This window comes from Petaurus breviceps, unplaced genomic scaffold (genome assembly GCF_028583685.1).
Source record: "Petaurus breviceps papuanus isolate PSGF00001 unplaced genomic scaffold, PetGlider_PUasm1.0 90842, whole genome shotgun sequence".
Classification (NCBI taxonomy): Eukaryota; Metazoa; Chordata; class Mammalia; order Diprotodontia; family Petauridae; genus Petaurus; species Petaurus breviceps.
The window spans coordinates 16914085-16940918 of NW_027187358.1; the positions used below are offsets into that span (position 1 = coordinate 16914085).

At 37.5% G+C, this 26834-nt stretch overlaps 1 pseudogene; it reads left to right on the top strand.

The window, feature by feature from the left end:
• The first annotated feature begins 9876 nt into the window (after positions 1–9876).
• On the top strand, positions 9877–10178 carry LOC138148938 (transcription factor BTF3 homolog 4 pseudogene; annotated as a pseudogene).
• The last annotated feature ends 16656 nt before the right edge of the window (positions 10179–26834 follow it).

The window sequence follows — 26834 nt, forward strand, 5'->3', positions numbered from 1 at the left end:
AGAAGGCATGGGTATGAGTGTAATAAAATGAGATGATACCCAAAAAATTAAACTTTGGGGATGATAAAAAGGAATGTACTGTAAGGAAAGGAAAGAAATGAGTAGAATAGGGCATATTATGTCACATAAAAGATACACAAAAGAGCTTCTACCGTAAGGCAAAAAAAAAAAAAAGTGGTGGTAGGCAATAAGTGAACTTTACTCCCATCATAATTGGCTCAAAGAGGAAACAATATACCAATATACACACTCGATTGGGTATAGAAATCTACCTTAACGCTACAAGAAGTAGTAGGAGAGATGACCAGAAAAGGGGGGGAATGCTGATGAGAGAGAGAAAGAAACAGAGAGAGACAGAGACAGAGAGAGAGAGACAGAGAGGAAGAGAGAGACAGAGAGAGAGAGAGAGAGAGAGAGAGAGAGAGAGAAGCAGAGTGGAAAAAAAGCTGGACGGAGGGAAATACAAGGTAAACTTAACTATAAACATGAATAGCATGAACTCACCCATAAAAAGAATTGGAAAGCATGGTTGTTTAAAAACTAGAATTTTACAATATGCTGCCTAAAAGAAACATGCTTGAAATAGAGAGACACACACAGATTAAAGGTAAGGCATTAAAAAGGAATCTATTATGATTCTACTGAATTTTTAAAAAATGGAAGCAGGAGTAGCAATCATGATTTCAGACAAAGCAAAAGCAAAAATAGATTTAATTAAATATATGCACAGCAAATTTTTATTTTGCTAAAAGGCACCATAGAAAATGAAGCAATAATAATACTCAACATACATAAACCAAATTATTTTTAAAAAGAAAATAAAAATTAATTACATGAGGAAATAGACAATAAAACTTTCTCTTCTCAGAACTAGATACACTGAAAAAAAGAAGAGAATATGTTAAGGAGATGAATAGAATTTTAGAAAAACGTTAGATATGATAGACCTCTGGAGAAAATTGAATGGAAATAGAAAGGAATGTACTTTTATTTTTTCTGAGGCAAATGGCACCTACACAAATATTAACCATGTATAAGGTCACAAAAATCTCACAACTAAATGAAGTAAAGCAGAAGTATTAAATGAATCCATTTCAGATTATAACACAAAAAAAATTATATTCAATAAAGGGTCATGGAAACATGGATTAAAATTCATTGGAAACTAAATAATCTCATCCTGAAGAATGAGTGGATTAAAGAAAAAAAATCATGGAAACAGCAAATAATGTCATTAACCAGAACAATAACAATGAAGCACTATATTAAAATTTATAAGATGTATCCAAAATAATACTTAGGGGCAAATTTACATATTTAAACATTTATATCAGCAAGATAGAAAAGAGCAGAATAAGGAACTAAACCTGCAAATAAGAAAAAAAAAAACTGGAAAAAAGAAGAAATTAAAAATCTCATGTTAAAAACAAATTGAAAATTTTTGAAATCAAAGAAGAGAATAATAAAATTGAAACAGGAAAATGATTGAATTAATGAATAAAAATAGCAAAACAATTAATTTGAATTAAGAAATAGAGGGGAAAACAACCAGTATCAAAAACAAAAAGATTGAAGTCATGACTTAAGGAAGATGAAATTGGGGCAATTATTAGGATATATTTCTTTTTTAAATTAAATTTTATGTTTATTTTAAATTAAATCATTCATTTCCACAAGATTTTGAATTAAAATTTTCCCCCTGTCTTGCCCCTAGCCACCACCCCAAAACACAAATCTCATGGTATACCCCCTCTCCCACTCTGCTTTCTCCTATGTCCTCCCCCATAACCCCTCTAACTTTCTGGTAGGGCAAGATGGCTCTCCATACCCCAGTGCCTGTATATCTTATTTCCCAGTTGCGTGTAACAATGATAATAATTATATATTTTTAAACATTTGATTTTAAAACTTTGAATTCTAGATTCTATATCTTCCTCATCACCCACTCTTACTGGAGAGATAAGCAATTCAGTATAGCTCATACATGTGTAGCTATGCAAAACATTTCCATGGTAGATATATTGTGAAAGACTGACTATATTTCCCTCCATCCTATCCCACCTCCCTCTTGTTCTGTTCTCTACATTGACCCTGTCCCTTTTTCAAAAGTGTGTGCTTCTAACTACCCTCCCCCCCAAACTGCCCTCCCCTCCTCCATATCCCTTCCCCCCTACTCTCCTGTAGGGTGAGATACCCTATTCAGTGTGTATGTCATCCCCTCCCTAAGCCAAATTCAGTAAGGCTAAGGTTGACTCATTCCCTTTTGCCTTCCTGTTCTTCCCCTTCATTGTAACAGTTTTCCCTTGCCTCTCCCATATGAGATAATTTACCCCATTCTGTCTCTCTCCATCTTCTCTCACTATATTCCTCTCTCACTTCTCAATTTCATGTTTTAAGGATCATCCTTTCCTATTCAACTGATCCTGTGCCCTGTCTATGTATACCTGTACACATATATACACACACTCACATATGTAGTCATATGCCCATATACCCTCCTATATAGACATATATGTATGTACACACATTTATATATGTATGTGTGTGTGTACACACACATATACTTTTTTATACACACATAGTCAATGAGAAAGAAAAGAAACGGTCCAGGATATACCTATAGTATGAAATTATGATAAAGATGAGGTACTACTAAAGGGGACAGAGAGGTGAAGAAATAATTGAAAAAGACACACAAAACCCACAGGGGAAAGAATAATAAGTAGGAGAGGATGTCAAATGAAGCATTGAGATTAAAAAGAAAAGGGGGGACAGAGAAAAAGTCATCACATTTGCTAATTAATATATCATTGTTTTTGTCAATCTTCTCCACAAAGGAAGGAAAACTGGCATATTTGAAGGTATAAAGTAGGGACCAATAAATAGGGAGAGTGTGAAAATGAGAATGGTGATGATTGAGAGGTATTTTTTCTGGAGAATATGAGATGGACTATGGTCAAGGAAATAACAGGAGTTGGTCTTGATTAGAAGAGTCCTCTTCATCAAAGACAGGAATAAGTGAGAGAATAAATTATGTGAAAAAAAATTCTTATAAAGAAGGGGAAGTGAGAGTTCATGATGATTGCTCTCCATTTTCCTAGTAAAGTATGGGACAAAGTGATCAGCTGTTGGGGTGCAAGGAAAATATGGTGTGAGATATTTGAGGGAAGATCAGAAGTTTTGGACAGTCTTTGTGGGGAATGCCAAGAATATCAATTAAGCAAGAATAAAATGATTGCCTTGATATAGAGAGGACACAGTTGAGATAAAATAACATAAATTTGTAGTGATTCATTTGATCTGGTATTCAAACAAAACCTAGATGACCAATAATAAAGGGCAAACTGGAAAAAGCACAAAACTCTGTGTGAATATTCAGAAATTCTGAGTCCAAATCTGAGAGCTAATGTGGTTTAGAAAAAAAAATGTTTTCTGGGCAAGCTTATCCTCAGCAAACTTAGTTTACTAATCTCTAAAATTGAAGAAAATTCATTTCCATTTATTTTGTTCTTTACTTTCCCATTATATTTTTAGTCATGTATTTTTTCTTAGTTCTGCTTGTTTCACTTTGTATCAATTTATATAAGTATAATGATTTTTCTATTGATTCTATTGATCTAATTATTGTCTTCTAGCTCAGTAATATTCTATCATACACATGTACCAAAATGTGTTCATTCATTCCCTGTTCTATGAGCATCTACTCTCTTTGTTAGCTTTTTTCTTTGTTAGCTTTTTTGTCTTTTATAAGAAGTTCTGCTATAAATACTTTGGTATAAAAGGTTATTCAGTTAACCTAAAATCTAATTATTAATTGCCTAATCTGATTAAATAATCTACTTTTCTATTTTTACCTCTATTAATTAATAAATTTACTAGTTACACATTTAGCCTATGACCATCAGAAGCCTTTGATATGTTTTCCTTCTCTGAAATATTCATAATTTCTCAATCTTCTCTATATTTCCCTCTATTTTCAGAAACTATGCAATTCATTTTTCCTTTGTAACCCATTCTATCATTTTTTTCCTTCACAATCTGGAGGACAAAATTCATCCTTCTCTATACTTTCTGCTGATGTTCTCCCTAATCCCATATCCACACTACTAAATTCACTGTCCTCTTCCAGGGAATGATTGATTAAATACTAATCCAGATCAACTACTTGGAAGAGAATTATGCTCATTGTTGAGACCATACCATAGTCTAAACATTACTTATGTGCCAATCTAGGAAGTGACACAAACAACTTGTACAAGAGTCCCACTGTGAAATTCCACAAGTTCCCTTTCCTTTTCTTTCTTTCAATTTTTTTTTCAGATAATATTGGTAAGTCAATTAAGCATTTCTAAAATATAAGGGAAGGATCAAAATGATTCCAGGGTGGGAAGAAAGCAAATGCTCTATTAAATTAATTAGATCATTTGACTTTCTAAGAGAATAACTTCTTAGATGATTCAGAATTCTATTAAGAGTTAGAATTGAAAATTTGGGAAAGGAGATTTTTGTCAGTGGTTAAATGTATGTATACATATATATGCATACACATACATATACAATATAAATAATATGCACATTCAAACATACACACATACATAGATATATGTATAACCTTTATTTTCAGACTGCCTGTGAAGAAAAATATCTGATAATTTTAAGGGAGTTTAAGGCTTCTTTGGCCTAACACTTCCGGCCCAAAATCTGTGAAAATCTCTCAGCTGGACAGACCAACATTCTTGTACCAATTCTATACTACTGGAAATACATAAAAATGAATATTATTTTTAAAAAGAAATGTAAAATATACAAGATATATTTCAAAACATATCAGTCCAGAAAGCTAAACTCTCTAATCAGTCAACAAACCATCATGAGCATTTTTCATTATGTTAGTACTCCTAGATGAAATATTATTTCATCCTGGGAGCCTTTATGAACAGCTCCCATGTAGTTTGAAGCTTGCTTGCTGTCCCGTCATTTGCATGGGTTACCCTTCTTGGTGTGATTGTTTGCCACAGTTCACTGTTTTTACTTCTCTGTTGGCACAGTCTTCTCATCTGACTCTCCTGGCTTTTAAGCTAATATCTTTTTTTCTCCTGGTATGTCCTCTTTTGCCATCAGGAGAAACTACAATTTTCATTGATAACTAAGACATTAGTGCTACCTGGTTATCTGTCAGAGTTTATAGCTCCAGTGATAAATGCCCTACAATTAAGGTTTAACCTTTCTATTTGTAGTTTGTTTTAATAAAACAGAAAGTTATCCAGACATAGGACTATTGTGTCTTCTCCCCGAATTATATACCATCTCCTTATAAGGAACCAATATTGCTAACAATGTTTATAGTTATGGTCATTGAAATCTCATTTTGATCCTAGTGTTCTCCCTATCTCTGTGATTATGATTGAGTGTCCCTCTTAAGCACTGGACAAGATAAGGATTCCCCAATTTATTTTCATTAGGCTTTTATGAATTAGAAGAAATAACTTGGTATGAAGAGAAACATGCTGAATTTCAAGTCATATGACCTGGGTTCAAATCTCAAATGCAATTATCAGCTATGTGAGCATAGAAGCATTACCTCTCCTATCAGGGACTCCTTGTCCTCATAGATAAGATGAAGTTATGTTGATTATCTGAGCTCTGACTTCTACTTGGAAATGCTATGATGTTTTTCATCACTCAAATCACCTAGGGCCCTCAATGACAAGTATCATTTACCCAATTTTATCCCAAGTAAAGTGAGTTCTTATTGCTTCCTAATATATGCATACCCTGGAGGTGTGAATTCAGTTCTTTTAAGTGAGCTAGCAGAAGAGGAAGGTCATAATTGAAAAGTTTTGCACAAGTTAGTAATTGGGTTATGAGTGGGTAAGATTGTATATGTATATACATTCTCTTTTTAAAAAAAATAGATAGATTGACATCTTGGCACAATACATACCTTTTTTTAGTAGATACATACCTTCAATTTTAGTAGAGTTGAATTTCTTTGGATATATAATTCAGTGTCTTTTAATGTAGGTCAGGTAGAAAGGCACACATATTACAAACTCTAGACTTATTGTCTCACTTTCTACTCATGGTGGTGGAGCAAAGATTGGGGGTTTTCTAGCATTGTTTCACATGAGTCCCTTTCTGGTATTTTCCTCATTGATTAATACTACCACCCCTCTGCTAGATTTCAGGGCAACTTTCTCACAATTACACATAATGTCTGGGGATGTGGTCTGAATGTTGGAAAGTGCATATGATAAAGGGATAATTCATGGTATCGATGTTCTAGAAATTATATTTTTTTCCTTTTGTGGAAAAATGCTTACATTTATTTAGCACTTACTATTTGACAGGCAGTGTACTAAATGATTTACAATTATTATCTCATTTGATCCTCACTACCCTGGGAAGTGTAATTGTCATTCCCGTTTTATAGATAAGGAACTTGAGGCAAACAGAGGTTAAGTGATTTACCCAACCTAGGAAGTATCTGAGGTCCAATTTGAACTTAGGTCTTCCTGACTCCAAAATGAGCATTCTATCTACTGCCCACCAAGCTGAAGTTCCTGTTAAGTGTGTATAACTCTCTACTGAGCACCAAGGGTCAATTCCTTTGTAGAATCATAAAACTAGTTTTCCTCACTGCATAATCTAGTTTTCAGCTTGATGCAGAAATTATTAGCAATCACTATTCTGGAAATATTGTTATGGAAGCTGATGACAAGTCTAAATTATCTAACCTTTTGAAGTTTATATAGTCTTTAGCCAATCAAAGGTGGGGAAGTAGGGAGGAGAGACCCTCTCCTTCTCCAAACAGTTTTACCTCTGGAGGGTTTGGCTAGAGCTGATTCACCACTGGGCTTACTTGCTATGAGAATACTAGATTTCTAATTTACCTGGCATTTTATACAAGCCTAAGAAGGTGTGACATTTTCTTCAGCCAACTACAAGATATTTCCTTTGTGGTGTCAACTGTTTTCATTCAATCAGCACCTTGTTTAAAAAAAGAAAAAAAATAGATTGATTGATTGATTTAATAAAGGCCATCTAATTATTTTCTTCAACTTGCTTACACCTGTGGTTAAATTTGCAACTCAAAGAGGTATTCTTGCTTGATAAACTATCAAGGTGAAGAACATATTTTGAAGTGTATTAATTGGGGCTAATGGACAAGATACATCCCTCTTACAGTTATATAGCAAGAACAGTGGCTATTCAGACAGTCACCATATGGATAAATGAAATATACAAGAGAAAGCATATATCCCTCTCATTTTGTTAAGAAACCATGGTAGCGGGGCAGCCAGATAGTACAGCGAGTAAGAGCACCGGCCCCAGCGTCAGAATGACCTGGGATCAAATCCGGGCTCAGACACTTAGCACCCAACCAGAAACACCTGGCCGTGTAACCTTGAGCAAGTTACTTAACCCCAATTGCTTTAAAAAAAAAAGAAAGAAAGAAACCATGGTAGAAAAGCTCTGCAGTCATATGTACTCATTCTTACAATCTATACATAAATACTGGCATGCCAACAGTTTGTATTCTTATATAATTTTAATGTTTACAAAGTGCTTTATGCATAACAACCTAATGAGGTAGGAATTTTACTTTTACATTTTATAAATGAAAAGATTGGAATTCATAACTATGAAGAAAGATCAGAAGGTAAAAGGAAGCATGGATTTAGGATCTGAAAAAGTGATTTTGAATCTCATCTTTCCACTGACTGGGTTATCTTGGGCAAATCACATGATCTGTCTTACCCTAGTTTTCTTAATCTATAAAATGACAGAGTTGGACAAGTTGATCTTTAAAATCTCAAGAAGAGCCAGATCTCCAGTCTGTAGATCTAGGACCTTTTCTGGAAGAAAAGCTTGCTGTAGTTAAAATTAGCCCAGTTTCTTCCTTATATTATTCATTCATTCAGTTCCCACTCAGTAGAAGCATTAAGGAAATTACCATTCAGCTCAAAATTACTATGACTAATTTATTAGTTAAGTGCTAGCCAAGCTGATACTGATATGATTAAGCTTCATGTGAGTTATGTTTTGATTTCTACTCCCAAAAGCTGAATACAGTTTCCCTAAGGTAAATGTTTGGTCAGGGTTAAAAAGTCAAATGACATTTACTCCTCAAAAGAAGAGTGATATCACTCATACTTCCCTACTTCTCCCTGTGTCCATTATTGGAAATTTTTTTGGAAGAAAATTATGGTAAGCTGCCTAGGTGATCTCCATGACAGGTTCCAGTTACTGTGTGTCTATAATACTTCATTACTATTTCTTTTACTAGAACTTGCAATCATGATTTGAGCCTATAGGTGCCTCTGTAGTGACTGACTGATCCTCATGGATGATGATGATGATGATGATTCAGTATAATGAAAGGAAATGGAGGAGGAGGAAGAAGAGGAGGAGGATTTTGACTCTGCTGATGATATTGAAAAATGTTTATATACTATTGCCTTCCTTATATACTATTCCTCTGCCACCAATTTCTTTTCCTTCTGCAATGTCCAAAAATCAGATGAGATAGCAATTAGCTGGGAGCAAGTTTTAAGGCCCAGGAGAAAATAAGTATTTTAGAATTATTAGTACAATGTATTCTTATTTTAAGAGTTTCGTGATAAATTACAAACAGAATTTCACTTAAAGGGAAAAAATATAGTAGGTTTCAAATTTAATATTTGCTCAATGTGAGGAACCCTAGTTCAATCTTCTCTCCTACTTCTCAAAAATACTTAGTATTACCCTTTCCCCCCACCCCCATTTAGTGTTCCTTCATTACCAAACCTGATTTGAAAAGGAGGCCCTTCTCATTGCTAAGGTTAAACTCCCTTGCCCTGAGGCTTGATCCTATTCGCTACCATAACCTCCTACAGATTGACCATAAAATCATACCCTCACTCTCAATTTTTTCTTCTTCTGTTCCTATCTCCTGACATGTCATTGCTACCTAAAGATTTATATGTCTTAAAAATCCTCCCTTGATCTTACTTTAAGCCAGTTGTGTCAAACACTAGGTCCAGAGGCTACATGCAACCCCTCCCCCACTCCCATGTGTGGCAATTGGATTAAAATATAATTTAACAAAATAAAAATGCAATTAAACATAGATAATATTGCATTTTAAATCTAAGTCAATATGGGGCCAAAAGGAGTCCTTATGTACAGATTATTGGTCCTGGTTTCTATTTGAGTTTGTTAATACTGACTTAAGCTACTGTCCTATTTTTATTCTCCCACTGAAAGTCAAAGTGCCAGGGGAAAAAGCAACAATAAAATCAACAAAGAACAGTTATACTCTCATTGCCTATGCTCCTCTTGTTCACTGCTCAACGCTTTTTCAAAATCTACGTTCAAATCACATCACTCAATAAAGGCTATTTTACTTAAAGTCACCAATGACATTTTAAAAGTAATTTTATTAATATTTTCCATTTCTTATATCACAATAGTATCCCATCATCTTCCTTCTTCCCCTCCCACAGAGCCATACCATGTAATAAATCGTATTTTTTTGAAGAGAGGGGAACATGAAAATTCAGCACAACTGATTTGGTACATTAAGAAGTTGTTAAAACATGTGTAGTGTATAACCTCTGTGGATCCTCTACCTCATAAAATAGAAGGTTGGGCTGCCTCTGCGTGTTGCCATCGGAGGAAGCCCCCGCCTCCTCTCCTGATGCACCAGCAGCACGATTCAAGAGAAATTAGCCAAACTTCAGGCTCAGGTCCGGATAGGAGGGCAAGGGCACAGCGCACAGAAAAAAGAAGGTGGTACATAGAAAGGCCCCAGCAGACGACAAGAAACTTCAGAGTTCTCTCAAAAGAAAAAAAATGGCTGTGAATAATATTGCTGGTATTGAAGAGGTGAAAATGATTATACATGATGGGACAGTTATTCATTTCAACAGCCCCAAAGTCCAGGCTTCCCTCTCCGCCAACAACTTTGTAATCACTGGCCCTGCAGAAGCCAAGCCAATAACAGAAATGCTTCCTGGAATATTAAGCCAGCTTGGCGCTGACAGTTTAAGGAGTGTTAGGAAGTTAGCTGAACAGTTCCCAAAGCAAGTGTTGGATAGCAAAACCCACAAACCTGAAGACATTGACAAAGAGGATGACGACCTGCCAGATCTCGTAGAAAATTTGACGAAGCATCAAAGAATGAAGCCAACTAGAGTAAGATGATTCGTGGCGACCGGCATGGACTAGGTTGGGGGAAGGAGCAGGAGACTTCAGAACTGTACAGTTGCAGAGAACGTCACCTGTTAATAATATAGTTAGCAATATAAATATTTTGTATATCGATGACTCTGTTTGTTCAGCATTTTTCTCTCAGTTGATTTTGCATTTTGCGCTTCTTCCAGGATCTACTCTTTTGGTCAAAATATGAAGTATTGGTGCAGCTTTGAGGGTTTTTGTGTGTTTACGCATGCTTTGGGTGTACAGTGGAGAGCAAATTGGGTAAGTGTTCTATTGATCCCTCATCTCCACACCCAGTAGAAAATAATTAGAAAATAGAAAAAAAAATCTTTAAGTCTCTTCCTTTTAATCTTTGCCCTATAGTGCACAGAAATAGTGAAAAGTGAGTATCTTGTCTAGACTTCAAGAACTCAACACATGAGAATATTCAAGAATGGGTTTCAATTTGCTTTTCTAACTATTTGCAAATACTTTTCTGTGTTTACAATGTCTGTCTGAGAGTTGGGAGACAGGTTCCCTGCTAGGGCACAGGCTAGGGGACACCTTCATTCTTGCAGCCTTTGACTCCATGGTCAGACCTAGAAGGGTTTCTCTTTTCCTTCTTTTGTTCCTAGATGTTTCCTTGCCCCCTTTTGTCTTAAAATGGTTTGATCAGCCTTTGTCAGTGCTACTCATCACCTCTCATTTACACCAAGGATGTTTTCCATTTAGGGTTGTGTGAACAGCTAGACCCCTCTCCTTGTAAAGCATTGCTTTTCTTGTCCTGGGGAACAGTAGGCCCACTCTTGACCTTCTGTTTGCCATGGATTGTGGCAGTCAGTGTATTTAAATCCAGGGGAGCTGGCAGGGGCTGGTATGCCTTTGCCAAGAGACTTGACATCTCAACAGTCCTCACTGTTCTGAGGACAGAGAAAGCTCTTATTTTTAGCGAGTTAGGAATTGGCAGCCTTCTGTTGAATTGGAAGTAAATGGGGCCAAGAGCCTTCCCCTGTATCCAGTGGGATGTCCATGGGATGATGATGCTCGCTCTGGAAGAATCTCTTTGACCTCCTTCCCTGCTGTTGACCTTGAAACCTACTTCTGGATTGCATGTCCCTGTTGTATCTCCTAGCCCCCACCAACGTGTGTGCATAGAGTAGACCAGTGTTTAGGCAGGCTAAGTGGCCCCAGGCGGCATGCCTGGACTTTCTGCTGAAGGCTCAGGGCTGCTTCTTCACCAGAATTTCCCTCAAGGCCTTGGAGGAAAGTCTAGTATCATGACCAGTCTGACCTTCATTGGAGCAGGTATTGAGGGAAAGACTGAGAATCTGCAAGGGTCTCTCTAACCATCATCCAAACCATCATTGCTTCCCTGCATGGTGTGATGACTCTGGAGCTGCAGAGCTTTGGAGACCAAGAACACCCCAGGGTGTTCTCAACTTTCACAGCATCCTCTGCTTTAAATATTAGTAATTTTCCTTTTTTTCTTCAATATTTATTTTAACTCATTTACTAAATCTGCAAGCTATATGTCCTTCTGTTATTACTGTTTTATTTTCCTGTTGACTTAGGTTTGTGTTCAAGGTCTTTGAAATTTTTTAATTCCTGGAATCTTAGATGATTAAAATCTTAAATGAAAATAATCTTTTTTTTGTCCCCTTTTAATTGTTCACTTTTCCCTCACTCCCCTCTGATTGTGATTTCCTTGGAGACTGAATTTTAAAGCACTTCTGCCTTTTTCCACACTGAGCAATTCACAGATAAGTGGCCTAAATCTCTACCCCAACTGACTTTTGAGTGGTCAGAACTGGTTCCAGGCAGATGATGTACACTTCCCTCAGGGTTAGTTGAGTGTTTCCTAGCTGCCCAGATGCAGCTTTCCCGGTGATCTGCTCCACTCTCTTTGTTCCTTATTTCTTTAGCTAGGCACTATTCAGAGCCTACAGGTACTGGCAGTGCAGAATTTGCTGGCACCAGAAGTTCAGAGCCTGTTTTCCCTGGTGATGGTAGTTCATAGCTTTGTATCATTGGTGGTTGTTGGTTGCAGTCCCCAGAAGGCTTTTGCTCCTAAAGGGCTGTGGCCAAGCTAGCTATTAAGGTCCAAGGATTCTTCCACAGCCTGGAGCTGGGGTGTCTAAGACACTGGAAAGAGGGAACAGAGGCCATGGTGTAAGAATGTATTTTCATGTAAGTCTATCATGTTTTGCTTCTCTTTTTCAAAATTTTCTTGAGTCTGTTAGTGTAGCCTCACTGTTGGTAGCATGGAGGTTGGAGGAGGGATATTGAGTTAGCTGTTTCAGTGAATATCGATCTTACATATTTTGAACTTTTTTTATTCTTTATGCTCTATGCCAGGCAGGCAGTTGCAGTTGTTTTATCTTTGGCACATAATTTCTTTTTGGAGAAGGTGGGAGAGGTTATAGATACAAAATGCCTGTTGCTCATGTGACCCAGAACTTCACAGATAGTAATTTATTTGGAAAATCTAATGTGTTTTTTCTGTCTTTATGCTTGCTCACTTCTCTATAGCATTTAAAATAGTTGACCATCATCTGTACCTTGATACTCTATTCTCTTGGAGTTATGATAAATATATATCTATACCTATACCTATATCTCTGTAGATATATAGATATAGTTATAGATAGATAGATAGATATAAACATATCTATTTATCTGTCTATCTATCTATATCTTGATTTTCCTATTATTTGGGGACTACTTAATCTCTTTAGTGGAATCATCATCAATATTTTACTCTAAATTGTGGGTATGCTCCATGGCACTGTCTAGTGCTTTCTTTTATTAAAGAAATAATCTCTTCTTGACCTTATTAACTTTGGCAAGCTCAACTATCATTTTTATGTAGTTTAGTCCAAGACCTATATATCCAGACTTAGTCTTTTCCCTTAGATCCCATCTTATATAACCAACATCCTATTGTATATTTTGCATTTCATGCACCACATTTTACATCAACATATATGATAATGAACTCATCATTTTCCCCTAACATCCACCCCTTCTCTGACCTTTCTCATTTCTTTCAAGGATACCACTTTTCTTCCCATCTTCCAGGTTAACCAACTTGGAGTTGGCTAGATCCATATTCCTTTTAGTATATGAATATGGGTATTATTTAAAAGTCTTCACAATCTTACCACTTCCTACAGGGGTCCCCTCCAGTTGTTTGTGCACCTTCCCCTCTCATGCACAATGACCACATCCAGGTAAACTATTTTGGGAGATGGGATAAAACAGGTTGATGGTAACTGAGGGCTCTAAAGCCAATTGCTAAGGTGGGGGGTGGTATCTATCTCAAGCATGTGAGTATTTCCACTGGTAAAATGGCAAATTAGAACAATTTGTTTCAATAACCATGACCTCAGATGAAGTAGGTGATATGGAACACTTAGGCAAGTTTGGTTAGACATCAAAGATGCCCAGGTTATCCACTGTATTTTGAGGCATCACCAGTTGTCTTGACTCTGTCCTTCCACTGCATGTTGATGACTCTGGAAGAGGGAGCGAGTACAAAGCCAAGTATGAGCAACTCTCCAGAGGACTGCTGGTATGAATAGCTTTAAGGTTCTGATCACATATTATAGTGAACTCTCTATTTATTCAGCAATAAACTAAGACAAAACATTCACAGAAACCAAGGTACAGCATTCACAATGTTGTAACATAAAAACTCATCACTAAAGTGGCCACATAGTTTTTACCAAAGTGGCCACATAGTTTTAAATATTCAGTAAGTCTTTCACTCAATCATCCTTAAGGAGCAATCCGCCTTAAGGGACATAAAGTACAAAAGTCAAAGTTCTCCACCCCTAGGTCACATTGTTTTAATCTGTCAGTCAAAAAGTCTTCTTTCTTCTTGATTGGAGATTAGTTTCAAATCATCCTTAACTAAGTCATCCTCAAAAGGATGTTCTTAAGAACAAAGTTCTCCCACCCCTAGGCAACAGTAAATCATGATCTTCTCAGTCAGCACTAAGTACCCAAGGAGAGGTCTTTTCATCTTGAGGCTGGCTATCAGATTCCATGGTTCCTCTTCCATGGTGCCAGCTTTTGCCTGAATTTACTCAATTGTCACCTGTATTCAAAGGTAGGAAGCTCTCAGCTCCTCATTCAGCTCCTCAACCAGCTCTTCATCCAGTTTCTCATCCAGTTCCCATTCCTTATTGAAGCTCACAGTGTCCAGTCCACTTCAAGTCCTTCACAGTTTCTGTTTCTGGGAAGACAAAGCTTAACAGAGACAAAAGAACATTCATAAACATTGCAGGAACCATCATCAATTCACTTCTTGCCTGTGAAATCAACACAAACCCAGCAACAAAGTCTGAGAACTCGACACAAATCCTCAGTATAGTCCCAGGATGACCAAAATCCTCCTCCAGGACTTCTGTAAAAAGAAAACAAGAAAATCCTCTTTTAGAGCTTCCAGTAAGGTCCCAGAGTTTCTGTACAAAGTATTACAAACACAAATCAACACAGACAGAACATACAAACAGAGTGCCAGGATAACAAAAGTTTTCTCCTTCTCATTGCTGTTACCACAAGTGTTCCCTTCTCAATTCTGCCCTCTTCCAGCTTGTGCTCAGCTTTTTTATCTGGTCATTAGCTCCTCCATGTTCCATCCACCTCTCATGTCCTTCCTGTTCCTTTCTTTGGCAATTCCCTCCCACTGTGGGTTTCACAAGTTTTATTTCTTAACAAAGTCTTGATATAATCATGGGCAAGACTCACCTGAAATAAGATTCTAAGTCCTTGTTTGCTTGCCATTACAGTGAGGTTTATGTCTTCCTGCAATTCTCTCTCAGTTAAATCCAATTTACACATAAGTCAAAAGACTTTACTCATATCATTTGACCATTTTTACCTATCTCAAAGTTCCATGGCAGTAGGCAAGTGATGAAACAGCAGATGTGGATACACTGATAGTTAAAACCCTGCACACAAGTGGCACAGGTCATAGGGTCATCCTCTCACTAGAAACAACAGTGAGATTCAGCAGCCCCCTGAGTGTCTGAGCAGCCTTTTAAGCATCTAACTGCTCACCTCCTGGTGGGAGGAAGGGGCTAGAAAAGGTGACCTAGAAATTCTTTGCTTACCCAGCCCTGACCTGATTACCACAGCAAGCAAGATTCCACTTTCAAGTCAAAACATTTAAAAAATGTACAAAATCTTCTGCAAATTTGATTCCACACATTGTCACTACATAGAATGTCAGCATGCTTATAAACAACACAAAATCCAGCAGAATTGAAAGATGAACAGCTCTTGTTCTAAGGGAACCTAACAGGTATCACATCCAAATAGCAGTCCTCAGTAAAACAGGACTGACAAATGAAGGCCAGCTTACTGAAGTCAGAAATAGATATATATTTTGCTGGAGTGAATCCAGTGAAAGGGAGTACTGTGAAGTTGGTGTACGTTTTGCAATAAAAACTAATCTAATCACCAAGCTTGTATGTCTACCAGAAGGAGTGAATGACAGACTCGTGACAATATAATTGCAAATTGCAGGAAAATGCCATGCCACTAACATCAGTGCCTATGCTCCCACCATGATTAACTCTGATGAGATCAAAGAAAAATGCTATGAAGACATAGAGACCCTTATCTTCAATGTGCCAAAAGAGGACAAGATTAAAATTTTAGGTGATTTTAATGCTAGTGTAATCTCAGACTAACAGACATAGCAAGGAGTCCTTGGGAGGAATGAAGTTGGAAACAGCAACAGCAATAGTCATTTACTACTGAAGACTTGTGCATCTCATGACCTCATCACTAACACTGTTTTCCATTCACCTAAATGCAAGAAAACTTCATGAATACATCCTCATAACAAACATTGACATTTAATAGTTTTTGTGATTGTAAGGAGAAGAGACAGACAGATTGTGAAAGTGACAAAGGCAATGTATGGTGAAGAGTGATGGACTGATCAGACATCCTCTCTAAGTTAAATATTCACATTCAACAAAAGTGGCACCCTCAGGACAAAATAACTGCCAGAAGAATATCTACAGATTAGAGTTCTTTAAGCAGGAACAGTTTGTTGCTAAATTCAAGGGAAAATTGAGCCAATACATGGTTGGCAAAGGTGAAACAGAAAAGGGGTGGGAAACTTTCAGAGATTTGGTGTACAGAACTTCATTTGCTCTTCTGGGTCAGAACATTCACAAAGATCTAGACTGGTTTGATGAAAATGACAGGGAAATTCAGAAGGTGATAAATGAAAAATGAGAACTCCAAAGGGTTTATCGGCAGGATAGTTCATTCATCTATAAGAAGGCAAAATTTAATTCCCTAAAAAGTAAGTACATATGAAGCTTAGGGAGATGTAGGATTCTTGGCTGAATAAGAAGGCAGATGAAATTCACTTTCATGCTGATAGTAATAATGCAAAGCACTTTTATGATGCCCTGAAGGCTATTTTTGTGGGCTAAAGACAAAAGGCGCATCTCAACTATTCAGTCATGATGGAGTCAAATTGATTAGTGATCCTGAAGAGATGCACTGTCCACTTCCATAGTCTTCTCAACAGAATATCATCAATCAATGCTGAAATTGTTGCTGCCCACCCAGGGACACCAAAAACTGTTGTGGTTTGGGCTCTTCTCACCCAGGGATGCCAAAATCTGCTGCAGTTTTATGACAAATTGTGGTAGAACTGTCTCAAAGAATTCAATCAGACCACTTCTAATCCAAGTATAGGCATTTATTGAGATTTGCACTTTTCACAAAGTAAGCTAAGCTCCAAGAGGAACCAGCAGCTCCAGAGAAAGCAAGATCGTTTTTTATAGGGTAAAGATGCAATTACATAACAGAAATTATGAATGTTAAAAAGGCAGGAGGAGTTTGTTAAGGGATTAGGTAATAGGGGAAGCGTCCAAGTCACAATGGAACTGTGCACATGATTATCACAATGCATACAGAAAAACGCATTGGAGGTATATGTATGTATGATAATGATATTATAATAAGTCACAAGTTCACTCTAGGTCAGTTCTTTATTATTACTGCAAAGGTGCCCGCTTAGGAAAAGTCCCTTCTTTTGTTTTAGGCTCCACATCCTGCTTGGTTATCCTGGTGGTGCCGAGTAGATTGGTTGAGTATTGTGATCCTAATGCTGGATGGATGTAGTTGTGGTTGAGTACATCAGCATACTGCTATTTCTGTGGGAAAATGTGGAATGGGTCTAGGAGAAATGGCTAGCTAGAGGAAGTGACTGGAATCCTATCACAGGGACATTACTGCTATTCTGTGAGAAATATGATTTGATGGACATACCTGTTCTATTTAGCAGTGAAGCATATATGAATAATTTAGGATAATGAATGGGGGTGGCTATGAAGAGGCAGTGGGCCTACTCTTCAGTGGGGACTATAAGAAAGTTGGAATATTGGGAGTGGGAGCAGCTTTATTAGGATTACATCAAAGCTACTGACCATTTACCTCAAGTTGAACTTAATCATTCCCTAACTGAAGTTCCAACTAAAGAAGAAATTTTGAATGACATTAGGTTCCTTTTGTGTGGCAAAGCACCTGGTGCTGATTCTATTCCAGTTGATATTTACAAGGTAGGGTGTCCATTGCTCATACAGAAGCTGACTGAAATTTTCTGGGTTATATGGCAAGAAGAGGTTATCCCTCAGAAGTTCAAGGATGCCTCCATTGTCCACCTGTATATAGATTGTCCTGTGATAATCACATGGGAGTCTCTCTCTTAGTCATTGGTGGCAAGATTCTTGCCAGAGTCTTTATTAATAGCCTGATCCTTCACCTGGAAGATAGTTATCTAGTTGAGAGCCAGTGTAGCTTCAGAAAGGGGCAAGGAATGGTCAATATGGTGTTCACTGCCTGAAAACTCCAGGAGAAATGCCAGGAGCAGAAGAGAGGTCTGTACATGACATTTGCAGAACTGAGTAAGGCCTTTGATACTTCATTTGTGAAGTCTTATGGAAAATCATATCAAAATTTGGCTGTTTGGAGAAGTTCACTCTAGGTCAGTTCTTTATTATTACTGTGCAGGTGCCTACTTTGGAAAAGTCCCTTCTATTGTTTTGGTGTCCACATCCTGCTTGGGCATCCTGGTGGTGCTGAGTAGATTGGTTGAGTATTGTGATCCTAATGCTGGATGGATGTAGTTGTGGTTGAGTGCATGTAAACACCTGCTGTTTCTGTGAGAAAATGTTCTGGACAATGGATGATACTCTAATGTTTGCCCAGTTACCAACAGAGTGAAACACAGCCGTGTTCTTGCCCCAGTGCTTTTTAGCATGATGTTCTCAGCCATGTTGTCAATGCCTTGAATGAGGACAAACTTGACATCAAGGTCAGTTACTGCACTGTTGTTAAATACTTCAATTTAAAAAGGCTACAAGCCAAGACTAAAGTGGAATGTGTACTTAGACTCTAAAGCTGAGATGCAATAAAGTATGGATCGATTCTTTACTGTCTGTGCTAATTTTGGTGTAAAAATTAAAAACAAGAAAACACAGGTGCTCCACTAGCCAACACTTCATCATTCATATGTGAAATGATTATTTACAGCAATTGAAGAAGTTTTGAATAATGTGGATAAGTTCACTCACCTTGGTAATATACTTTCCATGGATGTACATATTGATAATGAGGATGACACATGCATTGCCATAGCTAACTCAGTGTTTAGGAGACTCCAAACAAAAATGTGGGAGAGAAGAGGAACTAGACTGACTACCAAACTAAAGGCCTACAGCATCATTCTTCAGACCTCTTTGCTGTGTGCCTGTGAAATCTGTTTAGTATACCAATGCCATGCCAGGAAAATGAATCCTTTCTATTGGAATTGTCTTTGGAAGATTCTGAATATCACCTAGCAGGATAAGATACCAGACACTCAGATTCTTTCTCAAACTAAATTGCCAGGCATTCAAACTCTATTGCAGAAAGCACAATTCTGATTGGCTGGCCACACTGTTAAAATGCCAAATATATGCTTGCCAAAATTACTATGTTATGGAGAACTCACAAAGGGAAATTACTCATATGGTGGTCAGAAAAAGAAATAGAAGGACACTCTCAAAGTCTCTCTTATGAACTCTGGAATTGATTCTGTGATATGGGAGACACTGGCACAGAAATACCCAGCACAGTGTAACCTTATCAGAAAAGGTTCTGTGCTCTTAGAGCAAAGCAGAATTAAAATAGTTCAAAAGAAATGAGAGATATGGTAATTTAGAGAATCCACCCCAAATGTTCACACAGGCTATTTATGCCCAACCTGTGGTGGAGCCTTCTGAGTTTGTATTAGTCTGATCCACCATAGTCAGGTGCACTATGACTTCTCTCTAACATAGTTCTGTCATTTTGGTTCTCTTCAAGAAAGGACAAAAAACAACCAACAACCATGTGTTTTCTTCCTACAATAGAATGTAAGCTCCTTGAGGGAAAAGGATTGTTTTTATTTCTGATTATATTTCTCTTCCCAGTGCTTAGCACAATATCTGTCTGAAACATAGTTAATAAACTTTTGCTAACTTGACTTTACTTGCTATATCCTCTTGTTATTCATGACCCAAGCTTCTCTAACCCACGCTCCACACAACTACTGAAGAGACCCTGAATCAAATTGATCATGACAGTCCTTGACTTGCTAAATTCTAAGTAATCTCCATTTCCTTTAGAATGAAATATAAACTCCTGTGTTTGCTATTTAATGCCCTTAACAACTTCACTCCAACCCCTCTTTCTAATTTTTTTGGTATTATTTCCCTTCACATATGTGACTTCATTTACATATTTTAATTCCCTAACATGTTTTACTATGGGCTAATCAAACTGTTCTTCCAGTTTTTTGTCATGGTGAGCCATTTCCTATTTCTATAGTTTTATATGAGTTATTTCCCCATTCCTAGAATGCACTTTCTCCTAATCTCTGCTTTAGGAAATTTTTAAATATTCCCATCACCTCCCCCCATTCCTGCTCATAATACCACATCCACAATTCCTGCTGTATATTTAGATTATATATGCATATGTACTTTTATGTTTTTGTCCATAACTGGGAGGTTTTTTTCCTTATATTTCAGCACCTGGATTGATGAGAAGAAGAGAAAATAATCACTGGGCATGTAAAAGTTGAAAAAAGAAATACCCTCTCTGTCCTTAATGAACTTAAAGACTATCATGTGTAGACAATACATAAATATATAAATATATACATAAGCAATTGTGATCCAAATACAGTGAGGCATTATGAACCAGGATGTGGGAAATTACGACATGCCTTGTCACTGGAGTTGCAAATGTAACGTCAGTACCCTTTCAAATTAAAACTGATGTTAGAGTGGCGGCCAGATGGCTCAGCAAGTAAGAGCACCGGCTCCAGTGTCAGGATGACCTGGGGATCAAATCTGGTCTCAGATACTTAACACCACACCCAGAAATAACTGGCTGTGTAGCCTTAAGCAAGTTACTTAACCCTGATTGTTTAAAAAACAAAACAAAAAAAAATGATGTTAGAACAAAATCTGGCACTTGCAAGTCACTGGACATTTAGCAAAGGAAATTCACATTTCCTTAATATAGCAAAACTCTAAAACAAAGATATAGTTGCACGTAGCTTCTCCGGACACAGCTTCACTTGTCCCCTATAAATGCATCTGTTCAGTAAATCATTCAGGGTATAGTGACTTGTATGATCTCAAGGATCTCCCAACTCTGAAAGACCCAGATTACAAGAGACTGGGAAAGGTTTTACCCAAAGACCAGGAAGATTCTTCAGGGAAACTGAGGTCCAAATGAAATTGCATCATGAAAATCCTGATGCTATCACATTTATGTAGGAGCCAGTGCTGCACCTGGAGGGGAATGTGTGTGTGTGTGTGTGTGTGTGTGTGTGTGTGTGCGTGTGAGAAGAGAGAGAGAGAGAGATTATAAATGTATTAGAAAGGGCTTATACGGTGCCCAAGAAATGGGATCAAGAGAAAACATTATTATTATTAATTATTATTTCATTATTATTATCAGTAATAGGGACACTGACCTTAACACTCCCATTTCTTAACTGATTATTTAAGAGATACACATGACTTCTACTGAAATTGACTTAAAATTTAGATTTGGAGTTTCTAGTACATGCCTTGCCCTCCACATTGTTGTACTCCCCATTTGTGATCAGCTAGAGATAATTACCTTACGGAAAGGATTTCATAAGCAAACATGGCAATTAAATTTGGTAGAGAAACATCTCCCCTAACTCTAGGACACAGTGTCCCCTTGTACATACAAGATCTCTGGGAGAAGTGACTTTAAAATTAAGAAGAACATACAATCAATGGTCAATTTCTCAGTACTGGGAAGTCCTTTTCTCCCCTCATAGAGCTTTCATGAATTTACCTTTAGGTAGAGCTATTTGATATTCTTAGAAAGTCAATACCCCTGTACAGTCTTGAAGCAACCTTTCTTCCGAATATCTCTTTAGTTTCAGCTTCTGATGAACTCCTGTCAGTCATTTCTACTAGAGAAAAACTATTACCTGCTCTAGTGAATTCAGCTATTTGTGCAAATAGCAACTCCAGATCTAATTGCCTTTTGAAGTTCACATCATTGTCACCTAGTAAGGGCAAGAGTCAGAGGGTGAGATTTGATCTTCCCACTGCCAAGGGCAATCCCTTTTCAGGAGTATCAAGACAGTATTCCACTGGCATTCTCCTGGAATATGTGAATTTCAAGTGAAATGTTTTGCTAGAAACCGCTACACACAGGCAAGGAAGCACATCTATTCTTTCACATAATTACAAGATATTACCCATGTGGTTTCATTTTCCTTCAGGCAATAATATTCCTAAATATATTAAAGACCTGTTTGTACCATTTTATAATTTTGATTGATGCAATAATTTTATATAGCTTCATGGATCTTCTGTGATAATGTTATATGGGAGAAGAGTGAAATATTTACCCATACATGGAAATATTCATGTTTTAAAATCATGAAGATCCTAGCAGGCAAAGGCTGTTTGTTGATTATGGTTGTGTTTAACTTTCCCAGCTCCCATTCACTTTAGGCAATAAATTACTTCCCCAAACTTGAAATAAAACTTATAAATTAATTAAAATTTAAATCTTTATATAAAGGCTAGCTATTATTATAGGACTCCCCAATCTTGGATGAGTAGAGAGTTGATGCATTTATGGGTTTTATATCACTGGAATAGTGAACATGACCAGGGCACTAGGGTAAACAAAGTTAGCCAAAATTGGAATGCTATGATGCTTATTTTTGTTTTGTAATATTTTATATTTCAATTCCTTTGTAATCCACCATTTCCATCCAGATTTTCAATCAAATCCGAAACAAAGATGATGGATTAGTTTCTTTTTTTATATTTGAGTATTTTATTTTAAAACTTTCAATTCCAGATACATTCCCTTCCTCCCTTGACACCCACCCTTACTGGGAAGATAAGCAGTTCAGTATAGGTCGTACATGTGTGGCTAATGCAAAACAATAACATAGTAGATCTGTTGTAAAAGACTGACTATATTTCCCTCCCTCCCATCCCACATCCCACTTGTTCTATTCTTCACCCTGATCCAGTCCATTTTCAAAAGCAGGTGCATCCAACTTCCCTCCCCCCGCCAGCCTGCCCTCCCTTCCATTATACCCTCCTCTCATTCCCCTACCCGCCTACTCTCCTAGAGAGTGAGATACCCTATTTAGTGTGTATTTCTTTCCCTCCTCAAACCAAATTCAATGGGAATTAGGTTGACCCATTCCCTTTTGCTTATTCTTCCCCTCCATTGTAAGCATTTTCCCTTGCCTCTTCTATGTGATAATTTACCCCATTTGGTCTCTCCCATCTCCTCTCATTATATTCCTCTCTCACCTCTTAATTTCACCTTTTTAGTATCATCCCTTCCTGTTAAATTGGTTCTGTTTCTTCTATCTATGTATACCTGTAAACATATATGCACACATTCACATATGTATATATATGCCCATATAGCCTCATACATATTTCTATTCCCTTCAACTACTGAGAAAAGTTTCATAAGTTAGAATTATTGTTTTTCCATGTAGGAATGTTAATATTTCAATTTTTATAAGTTCCTTATGATATCTTTTTCCTGTTTATCTTCTCATGGTTCTCTTGCTTCCTGTATCTGAATGTGAAATTTTCTATTCCACTCTGGTTTTTTCAGCAAGAATGCTTGAAAGTCCTCTATTCCACTGAATGACCATATTTTCCCCTGAAACATGATACTCAGTTTTACTGGGTGGGTGACTCTTGGTTTTAATCCCAGCTCCTTTGACCTCAGATCCTGGGTTATCCTGATTGTGTTTCCACAATACTCAAATTGTTTCTTCCTGGCTACTTGTAATGTTCTCTCCTTAATCTGGGAATTCCAGAACCTGACTATAATATTCCTAGGAGTTTTCTTTTTGGGATCTTTTTCAGGAGGTGATCAGTGGATTCTTTAAACCTCTATTTTGCCCTCTCGTTCTAACACATCAGGGCATTTTTCTTTGAGAACTTCCTGGAGGTTGATTTCTAGGTTCTTATTCATGGCTTTCAGGTAGTCCAATAATTTTAAAATTCTCTCTCCTGGATCTATTTTCCAGGTCAGTGGTTTTTCCCATGAGATATTTTACATTGCCTTCTATTCTTTCATTTGTTTGGATTTAACAGCATCTTGATTTCTCATGAAGTCACTAGCTTCCATTTGCTCCATTCTAATTCTGAAGCAATGATTATCCTCATTGAGCTTTTGAGATTCTTTCTCCATCTGGACAATTCAGATTTTTAAGGCATTTTTCTCCTCATTGCCTTTTTGAGCCTCTTTTGTCATTTGAGTTAGTCTATTTTTTAAGGTATTATTTTCCTCAGTGAGGCTGTTGACTCTCATTTTGTAATTTTCTTGCATTGTTCTCATTTCTCTTCCCAATTTTTCCTCAGCTTCTCTTATCTGCTTCTTAAGGGCCTCTATGGCCTGTAACCAGCTCATATTTTCCTTTGAAGCTTTTGGTGCAGAAGTTCTGACTTCACTCTCTTCCTCCTGTTCCATGCATTGTTCCTTTTTGTCCCCAAAATAGGAGTGTAACGTTGGAATATTCTGTCTGCTTTGTTTCCTTTGCCTGGTCATGTCACCCCTCAGTCCCTTGACCCCTGGGCTTTTTGCCACAGTAGGACTCTGCCACCAGACAGGGGAGCTTTCATCCCAAATGCTGGGGTTTTCTCAGCTGCTGGAGGTATTAGATGGGTGCCCTCTCCACATGCTCTGGCAAGCTGGACACACACCCCAGAACCTCCACCCTAGACTGCAATCTACTTCCAAGCAGGTTGAAGCAAGAACAAATACCCATTAGACTGGTCACTTGGTCCCCCTACACTCTGCAAGACAGGAGCTGAAGCTGCCATGAGGCACTGGCTGGCTTTGCCGGCATCTCAGCGGCTTCTTGCCCTGGGAGCAAAAGCCATGCGCTCCCAATTACTGGGTCCCAAAGTCCAGACTGCACTGACCTCTCAATTTGTCCTTGGCATCTATGTGTTGGTAAATCTGGAAATGGCCACAGCTGTTGGTGATCTGGAGTCCCTCTGTCTGGTGTTTGGTCAGGCCCGCCCTGGGGCTAAAGCCTCAGCATGGGGCTGGGCTCAGCTCCCAGAGCGCCTATTCCTGCCAGCTGCCGGGCTGTCCTCAGCGGGAGGTTAGCTTCACTGTGTTATTTTGTGGGTTCTGAAGTTCCAATGTTTGTTTAGAGTCCCCTTTTTACATGGATTGGGGAAGGTGGAAGCTGGAGCAGCAGGGAGGTTCTGCTTCTCCACCATCTTGACTCCCCTTCCCTTCCCCCCATGGATTCATTTTTGCAAACAATCATTTGTATTTCCTAATATTATACTAAATTAATATTTTAAACTGTATGAACTTTTTTATCATTGATGATTTTCTGACCTGGAAGAGTTAAGGTTCAAATCAAACTATTTGCTCCTTTCTTTTCTTGGCATAATATCCATTATAAATGCCTGAATTCAATCAAACTGTCAGGTTTTTCCTGTAGCTGTCTTGACCACAAGATTATGTATCATTCTTGCTATGGTGTAAGAAAATACCAACATCTGCTTTTTCCATTACAGAGTTTAGACAGTGACAGATACCTCTGAATTCATCACAGAATGTAGAGAACTAAGTCTTCATGGGCCATCAGTTTTATCCATATAAAAATACAAAAAAGGATAGAAATTAAATGATCCAGGTGCTGAGAAAAGTATGTGACCAGTGAAATTTTATGACAGAAGAAAAGTATTTAAATGGAAAACAAAACATGGAATAAAGAGTTGCTTCTCTCTCCTTTAGTGAGGGAAATTATCTTTAAACTAAGGAGGATAGAACAAACATTGTTAAGAGGAAATTGAAGTCTAAAATTGGTGAGTAGTGAGAAAAATAGTAAGGTCACATATTGGTGATTTCAATTACTTCATGTCTCATAGGATTTAAAATATACTTCACTATTAAAACATGAATAGGTATCTCATTTATAATGACAAATTGTGATATCTCATGTATTATTTTCTAAATATGTTTCATTTCTATAATAAACTGAAAAGACCTTGAGAGAAAAGGCTATGATTTATTTAAACACTATATCTTAAAGTAGATGTCAATTTATTGGGCACTGACTAAGCCATTTGTACTATATAAATACAATAAAATAATCCTTATTGAGAAGACATTATAAATATGATGAATAAAGAGAATCATGCAAAAAATATAACTGAATTATCACAGAAATATATAAGTAAAGGAAATAAAATAATATTCAAAATCACTGCAATAAAACATTAAAAAAATGGTTGCAAAATAACTGAAAGTGAATAAGGAGAGATAGAGTCAAGATAGTAGAGTAGAAAAGTACTCACCAGCTCTCCCAGTCTCAAATCAAACTCTGGAGTGGTAGAAACAACAAAAGATCAGAGTAAGATCTTCTAGTCCAATACAACAAAGGAAGTCAGAAAGAGAGATTTGAGAAATGGAAGAGGAGCCTGGACTACAACCCATGTGGAAGAAACACCAGTGGTGGAACCAAATAGTGGTGACAAAAGCAAAAGCAGCTTTGGGAGTTATCATGTCAGAAACAGTAAGGGGGCCTGGAAACTGGTCAGAAAGAGATCGTCAGATACCCCATCTTAGCGCTGGAAGCAAGGTCAGATGCTATGTGGCAACTCTATTGCCTATATAGCCATTTCTGGGCCATACTTTATGGACAGAGAAGAGAACTTTTAATCTAGAGGAATTGGAAGTTCTGAAGGTCAGTATAACTTCTGGCTCGAAGAGATTAAAAACCCTGAGGAACAGAGTTGTTTCCAATCCAGAGGGAGCAGATAGATATATTTCTAACTTGATACCATATCTCTCTCAGGAAAGAAGAGTAGCCGATGGTCAGACCCCAACCTCATGTTTCCCCTCTTTCTAGAAAACAAGGCCTTGGAGAAAATTGGGGAGAGATAAACTGTAGAAGACTCTGTCTCCCTTTGAGGCAAATTATGACATCTCCATGGTACATCATGTGAGGTATAGTGAAGAAGGGAGAGACACACACACACACACAGAGAGAGAGAGAGAGACAGAGAGAGAGAGAGAGAGAGAGAGAGAGA